Here is a 17,749-nt window from a genome sequence, read left to right on the forward strand (position 1 = left end):
AGATCTAAATAAATTAAAGATAACTTAACTACTTTCGGATTATAAACATCATTAATAAATCGCAGCTACTGTATAAATTAAAAACAATTTTGTTTAGTAAGCAGTCAATGTAATGCCACAGGCAGAAAATGAACAACCGAAACTCGGCCCACTTTAAAGGCTGACTTGGAAGGAAAATGATTGCTTTAAACGGAAATATTGTATGTTGTCTTTGGTCATTATTCCGTTCTAAATTTGAACTTCGTCTTCGGAAATGACATTTTAATGGGTTCCTATTGCTTTGAATGTCAACCGTTGGACATTCGCAAAGGATCCTTCAAATATAGGTAGGTATCGCCAAATAAAGATTTTCACGACATTTTGTAATTAATTGACAACGATGAAACTTCAAATTAAGCAATTCAAATTCAGAATATCTTTATTCTTGTAGGTCTATTACAGACTCTTATGATATGTCAAATCTACCGTCAGTTCGGAATGATTTCGAGATGAGAAGCACTGACGAGAAACTCAGCTCGTATTCTTTTCAAATAAATGTTGAACATGTTTACAATAACATAGATTATTTTTTAAATACAAATTTGGGATTAATTGTTTGATATAGATGTTTAATGGAAAGTTAAGATAACAATAACCCAAGTCTCACACAACGGCATCTAGGCTAAGGAGAGCTTGTGTTATGGGTACTAGACAACTGATATACATAGAAAATACCCAGATCATTATTATTATACATTACGCTACTGTTAGTAGTTTTACAATACTAAAAAATATGTGAAAAAATCAGGCTAAAATAATAACGTTTGCAGCAGCTCTTGTTAGTATGCCAAATGGGTCATGACAATAAAAATATACTGAATTATTGTAGTGTATTTTAAGATTATCCCGAAGACATATAAAATTTATGTGTTACATACCTATGTTTATATTATATTCCTCAGAATCATAGTGCAATTCAAAAATTGTTGATTTCGCTACAAACATTTAAGATTCAATATCTATTATTAATCCCCAGATTTAAAATACACTTGTATTGTTAAATAACTGAACGATTTTGGCTGAATTCAAATTTTATTATCCTCTCCGGTTCATACTCCCATCCTGCCCCCTGCAGGTTGCCACCAATTAGACAGGTAATCCATCTCAATAGTATATATACCTAAATGCAAAAACCTTAAAACCATAAGGTATACCACGCAAAGCCATTTTATGAAGTTCGAGTTTTTACTCTATAAGGACAGGCTATATCCTAAAAAAAAAAGGATACTTTTATAACTCTGTAAATAGGAGATATTTACAATCTATCTATACACACTCTATCCTGAGGGATAAAAACCATTGTTCTTAAGAATATCCTTCAATTATTGTACCTGACGGACCTAGGTACCCAACTTTGAATAAGGGCGAGTACAATAGAATCACATCGCAGTGCTACATGTCTCTTTAGCATTGAGTAATAGCCCAAATACCTTATTAAGAAAGTCTGAGAATTATTACGTCACGATGAACTTATAAATATTATCATAGGAAAAATAAAAGGAAAGAGGAGAAGAAGTCCAAAACACAGCTGTAACAAGCAGATTAGGAAAAAGTTGGAGCTTGTCATTTCAATAAAGATATTGATGGAAGATCAAGAAGGCATGAGAATGTAAGAACTGCAAGAGCTCCACCGACAAGAGCGCGGATCTTAAATAATGAATGGATGAATGAATAATAAACATACAGGTTGAATAATTCTTTTAAATGTTTAATATTATCCTCGCTACCAGCCTCTGTTGTCAAGCGTATATATTTTCAATGACACATTGTACAAACTATATGCTCATTCCAGAACAATTCCAGATGTCATTCATTTTTTGAAATAGTTGAAAGGTTGAAAGAATGATTATATATCTTTTATTCTTTAAATGTCACGCTCTACATATTGAGTTGACATGCGAAAGAAGAGTAATTAGCCTTTCTAGTTTTCTCGAAAGGAAAATAGGCCAGATGTTCAAGTTAGAGCGACAACAGATGCCGGGGAAGTGTGTTCCTTTTGTTTACGATGAATGGTTATTTATGTTAAATCTATACATATAAATAAAATTGGAGTGTCTGTTTGTAATATTGAAATAACAGTTTTTTACTATATGCATATGAATATATAATAAATACACACCAAAATAACATTTTTTACAATTTTTGTCTGTCTGTTTGTTCTGGCTAATATCTGGAATGGCTGGACCGATTTTGATGGGATTTTTCTTGAAAGTAGCTTGATAATAAGGTAGCTGATGTAGTAAGAAGTAACTTAGGTTACTTTTATTTTAGAAAAATAAAGTTAAACTCCATGCGGACGAAGTCGCGGATGCAGCTAGCTAATAATAAATTTACTTTGTTTACTTTATTTTATACAACGTAATATAATTTATATTCACAATATTTATACAGACATGCCAAGACATTACGTAGGTGTTTTAATTATCAGCTTCTGGCTTTTGGCCGGGGCTAGTGTGGTCGAGATGTAATCTACATATGTAATTCTTCTTCCCAATTACTTACCAAATCTATACCAAATTTCATTACAATGAGATAAGCTATTAAAGCACCAAGTGGTGCCAAAAATGTAAGTGATAGTCAGAAATAGAAATAATCTTTCTTAAAATAAACTTAATATAAGCACTTTTAAATAGTCATAGAATATTTTTTGATTCCACCGATCAATTTAATTTTGATTTTTAACACTTCGATAAAAAAATATTTATAATATATTTTTTTAAGTGACCATAATATTGCAGGTCAATCAATTCACACAGCGCCATCCAGTCACAAACTAAGCAGAGCTTGTGTACTTGTGTACTAGACAAATTATACAAATACATAGATAATTTTGTAAATACATACACAATATATATAGAAAACACCTAGACCTATACAAAAAAAATGTACTCATGACGTGACAAATGTTTTTGCGAGGAATCGAACCCGCGACCATCCAAAGCAAGGCGATGTGCTGAACCGTTAGACCACCGACGCCGTGAAATCTTAAAATCGTTAAAGAAATTTTGTTTACCACATTAGATATTGCACCTGCGTAAACGCAACACGTTGTTTGGTATACTAAATACCTATAAAATAAACATACAAATGAACTACTTATTACACGTTATCCGGTTCTAGTTAAACAAATTAGTACAAAACCTACAAATACTTAATTCCACGTTGGCACGAATTATATGAGAAATAAGCAACAAAGCCGGTACGTAAATAAGTGCGATTGTGCTCAAGGTCTTGTCAAATTGCTCAAAGTAAAGAAAAACGAACACAAGTATGTTTTTTTATTTACTCCACTTACATCCCAAGGCAAAGACGCATGGCTTATAGTTCTATAATAAACATCTCATCCTGATCAATAAGTATTTAATGTTATTCTACTGTAAATCCGTACAAATTCAACCAGAGCTTGTCGGTAGCAGAAAGCGAGATCGCCTTATGAAATGTGTTTTTTAACTTACTGTTTTTAATCTGTTTTCTTTATTATCTGTGCGCAATAAAGAATTATTAATAGTATTATGAATATATAATAATATGCACGTACGTCGTTTCGGTTTAACCATTATCGTAAATAAAGGTATCATTAGTATTATAATATTAATTCATATGTATGTTCGACTATAAGGTATTTATAATATGGGCGCTAGTAGCCTGAAGTAAATAAATGGAGACAGGCTACTTTTTATCCTGGTCAATCATGTGCATGCGGTTGACACGCAAGCAGTAACTAGTCAACGTAGAAATTATCAAAATGCTTTAATCCAAACTATTCGGAGATCCCAGAGGACGTTTGGGTTTTGCCAGATATCATAAATTCTCAGGAACCACCGCGAGTTCGGAATCTGAATTTCACGGATCTCGTACATACGTGTAAACAATATTCCATGATGAAGCAGAAACGGCCATTTATTACATTACTATTGTTTCTTCGAAAATAGAAATATGCGCATTCCTAGCGATGTGAAGATAAGAAATATTATTAAAGTATGAAATTTACAACCTTGGTAGTATGGTGTTCGTCTAAACTGACATTATCCATAGCAAAGATTTGATTTTTGCAAGGAATGAATAAATTTAAAATTCCAAATCCTTGACCTATTATAAAAATACTCTATTGAAAGCTATTACTGAGTAACATAATTTATTTTAATGGATGATAATGGACCGTGCACACGTCTTTTTTGCTATGGTTTACGCTGGCGGGATACCAGTGGATAAAGTTGAGGTTAGCCCATTGTGGAAAATTCTCCAGGAATTTATACATCCACCAGGTCAACCTGACACGGTCGCTAATAATGGATTAGTAATAGATTAATTAGTCTAAATTACCAACAATCCTTTTCCCCACACTAACATGGGTTATAGAGTTACCTATATAGTTTTTTGTAATTGTTGCAATGTTTTAAGTTTTGTATGTTTTATGGTTCACTTTCTATGAAATTTATTGAAATTGAGTATCGTGTGTTTAAGCATTTACCGAATAAATACTGTTTCATTTCATATATTAGTCCTCTGTAACTGTGTCAGTTATATCATTACTATAATTTATTGTATTTTCCAATAATTCTATTCAATAATTAACGTACAATTTCAAAGCGACTATATAACTCGATTTGTATAATATCTGCAGATTCTACGAATTTATTGACACGAAGAAAGACAAAATCTAACTTTTAACTTTCCTTTCCAACAATGTAATCAAATCACATTAATGTAACGAAATCGCAAAACTTCTTCCATCTTTCACGCTCTGCCAAAACCAAAACGGTTATAGGTCAAATTTTGCATTGAGATAGATTTCAGCCTGGAATAGCAGCAACATAGATCTCGTGGGAACTTACTAACATTGTTACTGCGAAATTTGTAAACATGGTTCTTGTTGTTAGTTGTTCAATGTGTAAACCTGTTTTGGAATGCTGGCCCCGATCGTTGTGTTCCCTCTAATATGGTTCAGTGCAATCATGGCTGGCTCATCAATGATACTCATGAACTATTGCTGTCTGTCTACCGACTCTTGAAACTAATTCCGATTTAATAACTTTGGATTGCGCCTTTTTATATATTACTTCTGTGTAGTCTTGATTACATTTCAAAAGATCAGTCCAATCCTATCTTGTATTGATTTTTTGATTGACATCAAAATTGAGATTAGAACCCAGAGTAGACTATTGGTCTGCTCAGACAATGTGCTGATAAAATAGTTATGTTCAAGTAACTATTTTATAAGCAGTAAACTTTTCTATAGTAGCGCCACGCTGTGTAACCATGTATGGTTCTGGAGCATGATTGACTCGATAAACAAAAGATTACACCTCCACAGAATACCGGCACTAATCGTAAATTAATATCCATAATACATATTGTCCAAATTTAAGCGGGAAACGTCGCTCAAATGTTTGAACTCATACATTTGAAAAGGCGAATCGTTAACATTTGGCATTTAATGTTGTACCCTATGCCCCGGTCACGGTGGCGTAACTACGCCCTACGCGGCAGGTGGCACGACCGTTATGTCCCTTATTTTAATAGAATTATAATAAAATCTGAATTCCACGGCGTAGTAAAATTTAGATGAAAAGTAGATAAAACATATCTCGCCGCCAGACTCGCGGAAGAACGTTGGCCAGAGTCCGTGACTCCAGTATATAGTGTATTTAGTTCGGTAATCGTTTCACATTCCCTAACGGCTTCCCTCAGTCGTGGGATAGTATATTGAAAATTTTCCACGTGTTATAAAAAAGGACATACAACTTTACTCGAATTTATCAAGTTGCTTTTGCGCGAATTTGCGACAATCGTTAGATGCATATTTCTCACAAACTTCCGCGGTTGTAACAAAATCACATTTCCGTTTCTTTATATTGAACTCACTATACGGAACTCTGGATGCGTAAACTACGAAGTTATTCGCTGATAAATGTAGCGACCTATACGTGAAAGAATTTTTAATATCCGGTTAAGTATTTTTTTGTGTTTATCTGTTACAAACAAAAAATGTACTCTTTTTTGCATTAGATATACAGGTTATTACCAAGGTAGACTTTTATACAAAGTACTCTACCAGGATACCTTTGTATCTCCTATTTTAGCTGAAAAGAAGATTCATAGCTTGCTTTCGGTTTGAAGTCTGAGGATATGGCAATTAAATTACTGTCTATAGAGACATGATACCTTAGTAACCTTAACGTAAGAATGGCATCATTGTGGAATCACCATCCAGTGCGGGTATTTCCAAACAAACAATATTAAAACCTTTAAGAAAAGAGCTTATTCCTTCTTAAAATGCTGGCATCGTGTTGCGTGTGTTCATGGGAGGCGGTAATTACTTACTATCAGGTGAGCCTCAAGCTCGTTTGTCCCCTATGCTATAACAAATATGGCAACCCATTACAGATACTATGTCTACGTCACACGATGACGTGATGACTTAATTCCGCTTCTGGGGGGGAAGGGAATTGTTAATAATTTGGATTTATTGCTAGCAATGTACCAGGTCAGGTTGATCCACGCGGTTCCTCCTTGAAAACATCGTGATAAATTCTTGGTGGATTTGTCACGATGGGCTAACTGACGTAACCTCGGGCTCATCTTATCATCCTCCACTGGTGCCCTGCGAGCGTAAACCGCTAGAGCAGGCGGCACCATTTAATTATTTCCATAAAAAAAAGTGCTGCTTATGTATATAGGCGACGGATATAACTTAAAAGCACGTGGGCTGTCATGTTTCCCTTCCAGTTACATAAAAATGTAGGTAACGATGTGCCATAACAATTAAAACGTGTTTATAAAATAACATGTCATCAGTTTATTGTTTGTACGTGCTATTAATATTTCCACAATTCAAATAAAACCCACTTGTGTGCGAACTCCCACGAACTGTCCGACTTAATTTATATGTGAATTCAATAGGTAGAAAGATTATGACATTAGCTTTTTTATGTAACTGGAAGGCTATGACGATCTACATGGTGGCCATAGATTGTTAAAAAATACGTCACATGTTAAATAGGGGGTGAAACAAAGGGTGAAAGTATTTCTTTTTATGTATGTTTATCGATAATTATATTTTTTTTATTCTTAGGAAAACATTTTATAGTGTTTTTTTTATTGTACACGTAAAATATCCCTCGCTCTGCGGCTAGTACAGGATATTGCAAGAATTCAAGCATAAAACGGATTATTTTTACTTTATGGAATAAAGAATAATCGTGTGTCATTTTATAAGGTTTCCCCGTGTTGACTCATTGTCCTTGGTACTTATTTCTACTTATACGTAGGTATACAAGTTTGTATCGTGTATAGTAAGTTTTACATAAATTGTCTGTAACGTCGTGTAAAACGATAAGGTAAAAAAGTGTATTTAATAAAAGTTCATTAATTATAATGAATTATATTAATATATATATCAAAAATCATTTATTCATGTAGGACATTTTCTTATGAACGTCAAATTTTCAATCAATCAATCAATCAATAATTAGGATCAAGACGTAATGCTGTTAAGTCAATGTGTAAATTTTAGTTATATCAAACTACATGAGAAGTCAGTATGTAAGTTGAAAATGATCAGTGTTGTTTTAATTAAGTTAAAATGTTATTAAAACAGAAAGAAGTTGGCGATAAAACGTACAATGTTGGCAATGTTGGCACAATTTAAGTAACTACTGGAGCTATTTCTTAAATAAATAACTGTAATATCATTATGTGTACCTATTCTAAAAACATTGTAGGCATATTTTTAATACTAAAATTATGTGAAATGTCAGTTCCTAATTCTAAAACTTTTGCTTCATCTACATTTTTCTACAGGAAACACGTGGAAACGTAAACTTGCTCAGCAAGTCCTATTTAGGTCTTAAACGCACTGCTACCTTTTGCCTCCTTAATTATTAGACCAAAAAGGCCGCAATAAACACTGAATATTAATACAGCTGGTTAATGAAAATACCTCTATTAATTTCCAGAGTACACAGCAATACACATACACTTAGTCAATCAAATCCATACAGAAAATCACAATACACATTCAAATTTCCAGAAATTGTTCAATATTATTTCACGGCAATGTACCAGAGTCACATAAACGTAGTCGAATAACACGAGTGAACGTATTGCGTGCCAAAACGCGACTGTAGGCTGCGTCAGCGAGCCAGGTTTACCGGTATCACGATTCACGACCATTCACCAAGAAAACATACAGTACGTAGCATTCAAACGTTCGCGTCCATTGCTGTAATTGTAATGTACATAATCCAAACACACTGTTGTAAGGTGCAATGTATAACATAATGTTTTTATGGCAACTTGCATTGCATGATTCAGACAGTGAAAAAGCGAAATTGTATTTAATTATTAGTTGATCGGCAAATATTATACAATAATAGACGTTGATAGGATGTAGTGACATGGATTGTTATAATTAAGTCTATTTATGAGCAAGAGTTCATAGCTGTGTAGAAAATTGTAATCTAGAGTGATTCATAACACCTAATATTAGAAGAGACTCCACACTTACCTGCTACGTCTTTGGTCTTTCTATATTTCAAATAGACATTTGCTAATGAGTCTCCCATTGACAATAGAAATATTGTCTAATACTATAATTTTGTCGTATTTCTAATCAGATGTATAAAAAAAATCGACATTAAAAATTAAATAAAAACAGTACTGTTTTATACAGCCATCTATTAATCCAGGGACATATCTGTATATTCAGAAAAAAATATTATAAACGTTTACATAATCTTTACGATACAACAATGTAAGTCCCGCTGTCTGTACGCTTAGAACTTATAAACTACGATATGGAATTTTATGCAGTTTCCAGCAGTAGATAGAGTGATTTAAGAGGAAAGTCTGTATGTATAATACATGCATTTTATAGTACAGAAAAGCCGAGATATTCAAAGGTTGTACACCCGTATGAAGCCGGGGCGGTCGCTAGTTAGTATTAATTTAGAATTAGAAATAAAAAATTACTTACACGAAATGCAGTTTGCACACATATTATACACTTGTCTGTTACTCCTTTATACAAATTGCTGGACCTTAAGTTATACCGAAGATAACGTACGTATATAACCAAATACCCCATTGGGCGCCAGCCTGCAAGCATATTATACACTGGTCTAATTACGCCTTTATTCAAATTGGCGGACATCAAGTTATTTCGATGATAATGTACACCTATAACCAAATACCCGGCGGCTGCTAACAAATCTGCTAAAAGTGTGTTCACTTCCGTGGTTGATTTCACGCTTTAAAAACTTTTGATATAATAAAGGAAAGGTAAAATTGAGGCGGAGAACAAAAGTTGTTCTACATTCGTGAATCATATCTGACGGAAGAGATATTATATAGTAAAAATTATTACCACCTTATTTTAAGTGCCTACAGTTAGCATACCTACAGGTGATTGGTGAATCTGTTGAATCAATTTTATAGATGCACAAAATATCTTACTAATCGCGAAAGTTTGTGAGTATGGATGGATGTTTGTTACTCTTTTACGCAGAAACTATTGAACGGATTTTGATGAAACTTTACAATAATATAGCTAATACATTAGAATAATGGATAAGCTATAATTTAATAAGATATATTGTAATTTGCGCGAAATATTATGATAAATATCAAGTGATCAATGATGCACATGAAGTTGAGCGGGTTAACGAGTAAAATATATTATACCACAGATTGTTTTTATTTTACCTGACCGGTTTCGCCTTTTTTGTGCAGTATCAAAGTTTTACGTAGATAACACGTTTTTATTCCCACCAATCAACTGACGAGACGTTCTAAAATCACAATAAAATGAATTGACATTGACAAATACTACATATTTAATTTAAACATATAATACAAAATAATTTACAATATAAAAAATACTATATCTGAATAATGACGATACATCTCTACATCTAGATATAGCAGTCTATCATCTAAAGTAACATAACAATGAAGACAGATTTTATTTTTGTTTTAAAAATACTTTCACCTATAGATATTAAGCTACATTATCAGCCAGTTATAGTTAGGCATGAATTTATATAATAAAAACAATTTTTTTTTAACAATCACAATTATCGTAAGTATAAATAAACACATGGCAAACAGGCCTGCGGACGTATTATGAACTCTTATTCCCAGGCAGTTTGTAGCAGCAGGCCGTAAACTGACTGCCTGGAAACTGACTGGATTTTAAAAAGTTCATAATATGCCCCCTATGCTTAACAAAGATTAGCAAATTTTGCCAAATAGAAGAGTATACGCCACTACTAGGATGTGTAGTAGCGTTTACTCTTCCAATATAGTTACAACCACGCTTATGTATAAATGAAATATCTCCTTTGGAAGTACATGCTCTATCTTGAGGAGATAGAAATCATCACTTCTAAGAATATCTTCCAATTTTTGCCCCTGATGTGCGTACACAGCCAGCTCTAAAAAAGAGCGAGCACAATATTTTGAACAATTGCAGGTCAGTGCTACAGGTCTAAGTAATGAGAAATAGCCCAAAACCAAACAAATTATATTAAGAAATAAAAAAATAATATTGTAAAGAACATATAATTAAGTAATGAGAAATAGCCCAAAACCAAACAAATTATATTAAGAAATAAAAAAATAATATTGTAGGGACCTCGAGATCCCTACATATAATTGCACCGCTGCGAGGCAGGAGCGTGTCGCTCGCAGTCAATATACCAGTTCGAATAGAGATTACATCTGCTCTAGATAAGCCGGAACGAGCAAACACAGTTGCCGACACTTCCTTTTATGATGCACGTCCTGCTCACATGTGTTATAAATTCTCTTGTGAACTACGCCAACATTCCGATGGTAAACTGCGAATACTAGTACATATGTCATTGACAACAAACAGCCTTCTAACCGTTCATGGGAAGAGCTTTACTTTACTCTAAGCTAGCTAGCTAGGAGTAAAGACCGTCATAATGATCATTACATAGTATAAAATAAAGTCGCTGTCACTGTCTGTCCGTATATATGCTTAAATCTTTAAAACTATGTAACTGATTTTGAAGCGGCATTTTTAATAAACAATGGGAATCTAGATGAAGTTTTATATATATTGTTACGGAAGGAAGGAAGGACTGTATTAAGGCTGGTTAAAAATGAGACACGTTCCTAGATGAGGTAAAATAGGTGTAATCAGCTCGCTAGCAATAATATAAAGACCATATGGCATAAGAAAACAAACGGTATACAAAAACAGAACGTCAAAATATAAAATTCAAATATATATAAAAAACATAAAAACTATCAAAAAGGTTGCCATCGGCAACATATATAATACATGTACACCCGCCGAGTAGCTAGTCCATAATAAATCTATCGGCATTGTGCTGGACTGTAACAATTTACTGATATCCAGAGACCGAGAATTATAGTATACTAGCTTTTACCCGCGACTTCGCTCGCATAGCTTCATTACTGACTGCTGATGGCGCTGAAGTAACAAAATGTTACCTGTTTACCTCAAAGAGCCTGTGTAGAATCAGCTATAGGTTCCTGATTGACTAAATAATTTGTTATTTAACTTAAGTTTAAAAAACTGAATGGATAAATACTGGTACATTTTCACGCAAAAACTACGGAAATTTTTGAATAAATTTTACAGTAATATAATTTATACATCAGAATAGGTTATATATATTTAAAAAAAGATACATACAAATTGGGAGAAATATATTGATAAATATTTTTTAAATCAATCTTTTGGATACATTTTATCAATCATTTACTACCAGATGTTTGCTTACATTCGTGGTACAAAAACCTATCATTGTTAAAATCAATATCTCGTCAGAAAAAAAAAATATCGCAGTATTTTTTTTGTATTATCACGATACAAATACTATCTATTGGGGTGTATAATTAATTTTTAAATGTACAAGTATATTTAAAAAATGTCTGGTTCAAAATTTCAATACTCCAATTAAGATGGCCCGTTTAACTTAAGTAAAGAATAGAGAGGAGACAATACAACAGCCTTGTGTTAGTGAATGTTCCGTTCCAGTAAAAATGGCATTGTATTGTACTATTTGATATCCATATAAATTATCCATTTGACGGCCTCGGTGCTCTCGTGGTTTAGCACACCGCCTTACTTCCGATGGTCGCGGTTTCGATTCCCCGCACGGCAGAGACGTTTATATTCATGAGTATGATTGTTTGTATCTTGTTTTCTATGTATGTATTTACGAAAAAAATGTATGTATTTGTATCAGTTATCTAGTACCCATAACACAGCGTGTAGCTAGCTTAACTTGGGTCTAGATGGCTTGAGATCATAGATTATTATCCAGACATGGTATAAAATCAAGTCGAGGTCGAGACGGTTTTAGCTTACTTTTTTTTTTGGCTACGGGACAAATAATCGAAATTTTATAGATTTCCGAAACATTAAACAACTACAGATTTTATGAAGCCAATTAGTTATGATTTACATAACAGTCTTATAAAACAACTTATTATGTAATATATAATGTATGTATGTCACATCAACTCCATAATAGGAAGTACTTTCCTTTTCATTTAGTTACAATCAATATTTAATCTAGACTTGTATAAAAAATATAAATAATCAAATCTATTCGCTTTATATGAGTACTGCTGTGCTGTGCGATTTACGCGCGTAATATTTATAGCCTATGTATTATTCCTATGTATAAGCTATATTATTGTACAGTTACATAAAAAAAATATGCTATGCTATTCAAAAATACTTACATTAAGGTTATTTGCAGGAAAATACGAGATATCCAAATCAGAATAAGAGCTAAAAACGCGAGAAATAGATGTTATTACTAGTTGAACCGAGCTAATTCGCCTGCATCGCATTTGTCATTATGTTTCGCCCAATTTACACAATATCCTTCTAAATCATAGCCTATGTATTATTCTGATGTATAAACTATGTTACTTTAAAGTTTCATCAAAATCTGTTCAGTAGTTATTGCTTGAAAGTGTAACAAACTTGCACCCATCCATACTCATAACCTTTCAAGGTTATGGTAAGGTACAATATTAATAGGGTTGACTATATATTTTCATGGCACTTGTTTAATTAAAAAAAGAGTAACTGTTTTATTCTTTTTTTAAATGTACTTAGTGATGAGACAGCTTTCCGAATTATTAAAAAAAAATATTATGACTATTCAAAAGTGCTGAAATTTAAATTTATTTGAATTTAGAATATTCTATTCCTCAATTTTATTTGGTCCTTTAGTCTGTGGTCAAATACAAGTTTCTTGCTCGTTCTTGGGATGAGTCTGCTTTCTGAATCATTCATTCAGAAAGCAGACTCATCCTATCATCATAGATAAGAAAAAAATATGACTAGTTATTAAAAAAATCTTACATTAAGTTTATTTGTATGAGGATACGACATACAAATCAGTATAAAACGCGAGAAACATATGTTATTTGTTTTAAGTCAACGTTTAAATTTGTAGTTTAAAAAGTTGTAACAAGATTAATGTGTTGGCGCTGCGCTGTTTGGCTCCAACGGTACGGTGTCCTTGACCTGACTAGACCAACCTTCATATTTTATGTTCTATGACACTCGATGCGGCACTAAATAATCAATTCCATACGATTTTTTTATGTAACTGGAATGTATACAAGTTAACGGCCCACCTGATGAAGTATTAGGCATTTTGATAGCTTATTATTTTGCGGTTTACCACACAGCCTTACATCCGATGGTCGCGGGTTCAATTCCTCGCGCGGTGTAAACATTTGAATTCATAAGTACGATTTGTATGGACCGATGAAACAATAATGCGCATGTTTGTACCGTGAATTGAACCTACGACCTTTAGATGTAAGGCGGTGTGCTAACCCGCTAGACCACCGAGGCCGTCTGTTCGAAGTCTAACTCGGCGACACCTCGTGTCTGTGGGTAAAGGTTTTTTTTAATTTGAATTAATTAACCAAGCAGGGATGGAGATGGTTAGTAATGTGCCATTCCTAGCAATGTCAGCTTGACCTCCCCCTGGAAACCATTGTTATAAATTCCTGGTGAAACTGTCACGATGGGCTAACTGACCTGACCTCATGTTCATCTCATCATACTCCACTGGTGCCCCGCCAACGTAAACCATTAGTGCAGTGCTGGCAGGTGCGCCATTTCATTATTATCCTTTAAAAAAAACCAAGGACACAGCTCTATTAAGATAGATTCTTATGGTCATTCCATTGGAGCCGCGGATGAATGCTCGCGCGGATGGGTCCCATGATATGGCTCCGGCATATAAAAGCTGATACAAAAAGCTGAATCAACTGTAATCCGATCCAGTACTAATTTGAAATCAATATGGATTCAATCAGAATCATTACTTCACGGATGGTCAGCCCACAGGATGATTAATTCATTCTGTGCCGCTTCATCGATCTTTTATAACAGTTTGTTTACCGGTTCGATACAAGTTAATAGTCGTGTGCCGGGTTATAAATGTTTTCATCGGGACAGATTTTGCGTAAACTCGTAGCATCGACGCGTGGGTACATATGTCTCGCTTATTTCCGCTGCTAACTTGAGAATAGAATAAACATTGACGACCTCGGTGGTCTAGCGGTCTAGCACACCGCTTTACGCCCGATGATCGCGGGTTCGATTCCTCGCACGGCACAAACATTTGTATTCTTGAGTATGATTGTTTGTATCGGTCTGGGTGTTTTCTATGTATAATATGTATGTATTTACGAATAAAAAATTATATATGCATTTGTATTAGTTATCTAGTACCCATAACATAAGCTTTAGCTAGCTTAAATTGTGTCTAGATGGCGCTTTGTTTTGTCCTGAGATTATTATTATTATAATTGTTAGGTTTTTAATTTCTTGATATAAATAAAATTAAATATCTTGAATAGAACGTATATTTCCTTATTTACAATAATATTTCTTGGCGAAATATAAAGAATGTTACTTCAGTAAGTCACAGATAATATATAATAATTTAATGACGGTGGTAACAAAACAAAACTACGCTACTATCTGCTACGAATAATAAGAGTATTGCCTTTAACAAACATGCAGGCGTTAACAAACATGTTTTTAGTAATATATATATAATAATCTTTATTCATTCATATACAATTTATAATTTTGCAGTCGTTACAAAGATATAGTTTTTCTACATAAATTTGTTAAAAAACGTATTTAATTTTTTTTTTGAAATCGTTATGAAATTAAGTCTCATTCAAATATATGTATATAATTATGTATATGTTAAAGTATTTAATATCTGTAAAAATAAATATATAGCTGGTAGAGAATGCCATATGGCACTAAGTTCGACAAATGGTGTAATTATGTAAGTGCAATAAAGAATAAATAAATACTTTTATTTGCATTATACAGAAAAGAGAAAAATTACATTTTCTTAGTATTATTATGAATGAGTTTGCACATGGTCTTAGCTCATCTGATGGGAATTTTGTTGAGACCTAGGATGCAGTGCGGTTACCCAGAAGATATCTATTCACCATAGATTTGAAGAATCCGAGGTTGTATTTCTTCGTGAACACAAAAGCTGGAAGTGTTTCCATTCTTTGGCACTCTTAAACATTTATCGATACCTACATCTGTGTAAATACTATAAGGCGGATTGCCTTGTAGCTTACAACGTATTTCTACAGCAAGCCTGAAAAGTCTGAAGATGATATGGCAGTAAAATTATAAGATCACAGGCAAGATACCATTGTACTCAGAAATGGCAACGGACGAGAGATACGACTATGTGATATTCGGAAGTATCTTTTAGATATTCCTTCCCTATAATTAACGTACATAATAAACATATTTATCGTAATATTAGCCCAACATACATATATAATTAAAATGTTATCGAGTGTCTTATATTACTTAAGATTTACATGTTTGTATGTAAATGTGAAAATCGTCAAACGTTGTTATTCTGTTATTACAAAAAATTAAATTACAATGAATGTGGTGGAACTAGATATCAGTATTTTAAATCTTTACATAGTATAAAATAATGTCGCTTCCGCTGTCTGTTCGTTTAGATCTTTTAAAGTAAACGTCGGATTTTAACGAAGTTTTTAGCTGTAGATATGAGTGATTCAAGAGTAGGGTTTATATGCATCATACATGTCCACACGTACGAAGCCAGGGTGGGTAGCAAGTATTATATAATCCGTAGTATTAGGTATACTAATGAATTTTCATCACGAAGTTACAACACAGTAATCTTATGTAAATTCAAAGTAACAACCAGCACAAAGTCATAAAAATCAAGACAATAAACATTGGATTTTGTGTAACAAATCAGTCAGTGCTGATATATTGATGTACCAACAATGAACGTTCATTATGCATATAGTAGATATGTAGATAGTGAAATAACAGAGTATAACGGCAGACGTCTTAGTTTCCAAGTATAGCAACACATGAGAGCTAGAAGACGGTTACCACGATCTAAGTGAGCCGTCTGTTTTATATGAAAAAAATAATAATTATCTGTGATTCTTTTAAATATAGACAGATTATATTAATTACCTGTGATCGTGGTGTTATTCTTTTAAATATAGACGTCATTATTCTCGCAGCAAATAATACAGTCTCCTTGACCAATTCTCACGATGTTTCTGTACAATAGCACAATGGCAGACAAGCGTTGACCACATTAGGAATTAAGAACAGTCTATTGATTCTTCGTAATTGTTTGCGGTAACAAATCACGTAACATAACGGCACACGAGCATGTCTTTGCATAATGTTAATTCGAAAAAAAAACGGACCAGTTAGCAGAGGAATACCGCGAAACGCCGAAATGGCGCAGTTTGCAAATTATGGTTTGTAGTAATAACAATAAGCATATAATATGACATTTGAAGTGATGATGAATAGGGAGAGGTTATCTAATTAGATTCAAATTTGAATTACATTTTGCGTTTATTCTTTTTCTCATATATTATTTCTATTATACACACGAATGTTAGTTTGTTTTGGATTGGATTTAGATGTTTCTCTTTGACACAAAAACTACTTACAGATTTTGATGAAACTTTACAGTTATATACAATGTAATATACAATGAATAACATACAGGACATAATAAAAAAAAAATTGTCGTGCAGCTTAAACCTTTACAGTTAAACAAAGATGATGCTTAACGGGACTGTTTTTTTAAATAGCTATAAAAACATATTAATCTTTTTTTCGTCAACGCCGTCAAAGCCTAAATAGTGAACAATAAATATATTTAATTTGATATTTGTAATATAAATGCCAAATTGAAAGTACTCAATTTAATTTAAAATATGTACGTTTATCGGTTTCGACATTTAATGGAAAATATCTTTGTCCTTTACATTAAGTAATTTGGATAAATACTATGAAAGTTACGACTGGATTATTTATAACATGACATGCTCTCAGTGAGTATTACAGTACAATAGCAATGCACTCACCAAGGAATAAACGTATGCAATACATACATTAATAATATTTATAGGTCATAAAAAAAACAAAATTAAAATTAATAAAAATAAAAACAGCAACTATACTAATTACAATAATATGAATAATCTAGAAATATACTAATACTGTGACTCCACAAAATTTGTTACCGCTCTGTGAAACTCTGTGGCAGTACAATTAAATATGTCAAGTGGAAAAATAATATATAACTCATTAAGCAGACGGAGTGCTCTTGGGAGTGGT

General features: G+C 33.0%; 1 protein-coding gene across 2 annotated transcripts in view; it reads right to left on the reverse strand.

Annotated features, from left to right (window-relative positions):
- Window positions 1-17,749, reverse strand: part of LOC131845916 (uncharacterized) — a 101,046-nt gene that overhangs the window by 63,670 nt on the left and 19,627 nt on the right. The window contains exon 1 of one of the 2 annotated variants that reach the window (XM_059195074.1): window positions 7,982-8,119. The exons of the other annotated variant lie outside the window; for it this stretch is intronic. The gene's annotated coding sequence lies outside the window, so the exon portion shown is untranslated. Of the gene's footprint in view, window positions 1-7,981; window positions 8,120-17,749 lie in introns of those variants that run through there. 2 annotated transcript variants of the gene reach the window in all.

Source organism: Achroia grisella, unplaced genomic scaffold, assembly GCF_030625045.1.
Source record: "Achroia grisella isolate CSIRO2021 unplaced genomic scaffold, CSIRO_AGI_Agris_v1 utg487, whole genome shotgun sequence".
In the NCBI taxonomy this organism is placed as follows: domain Eukaryota; kingdom Metazoa; phylum Arthropoda; class Insecta; order Lepidoptera; family Pyralidae; genus Achroia; species Achroia grisella.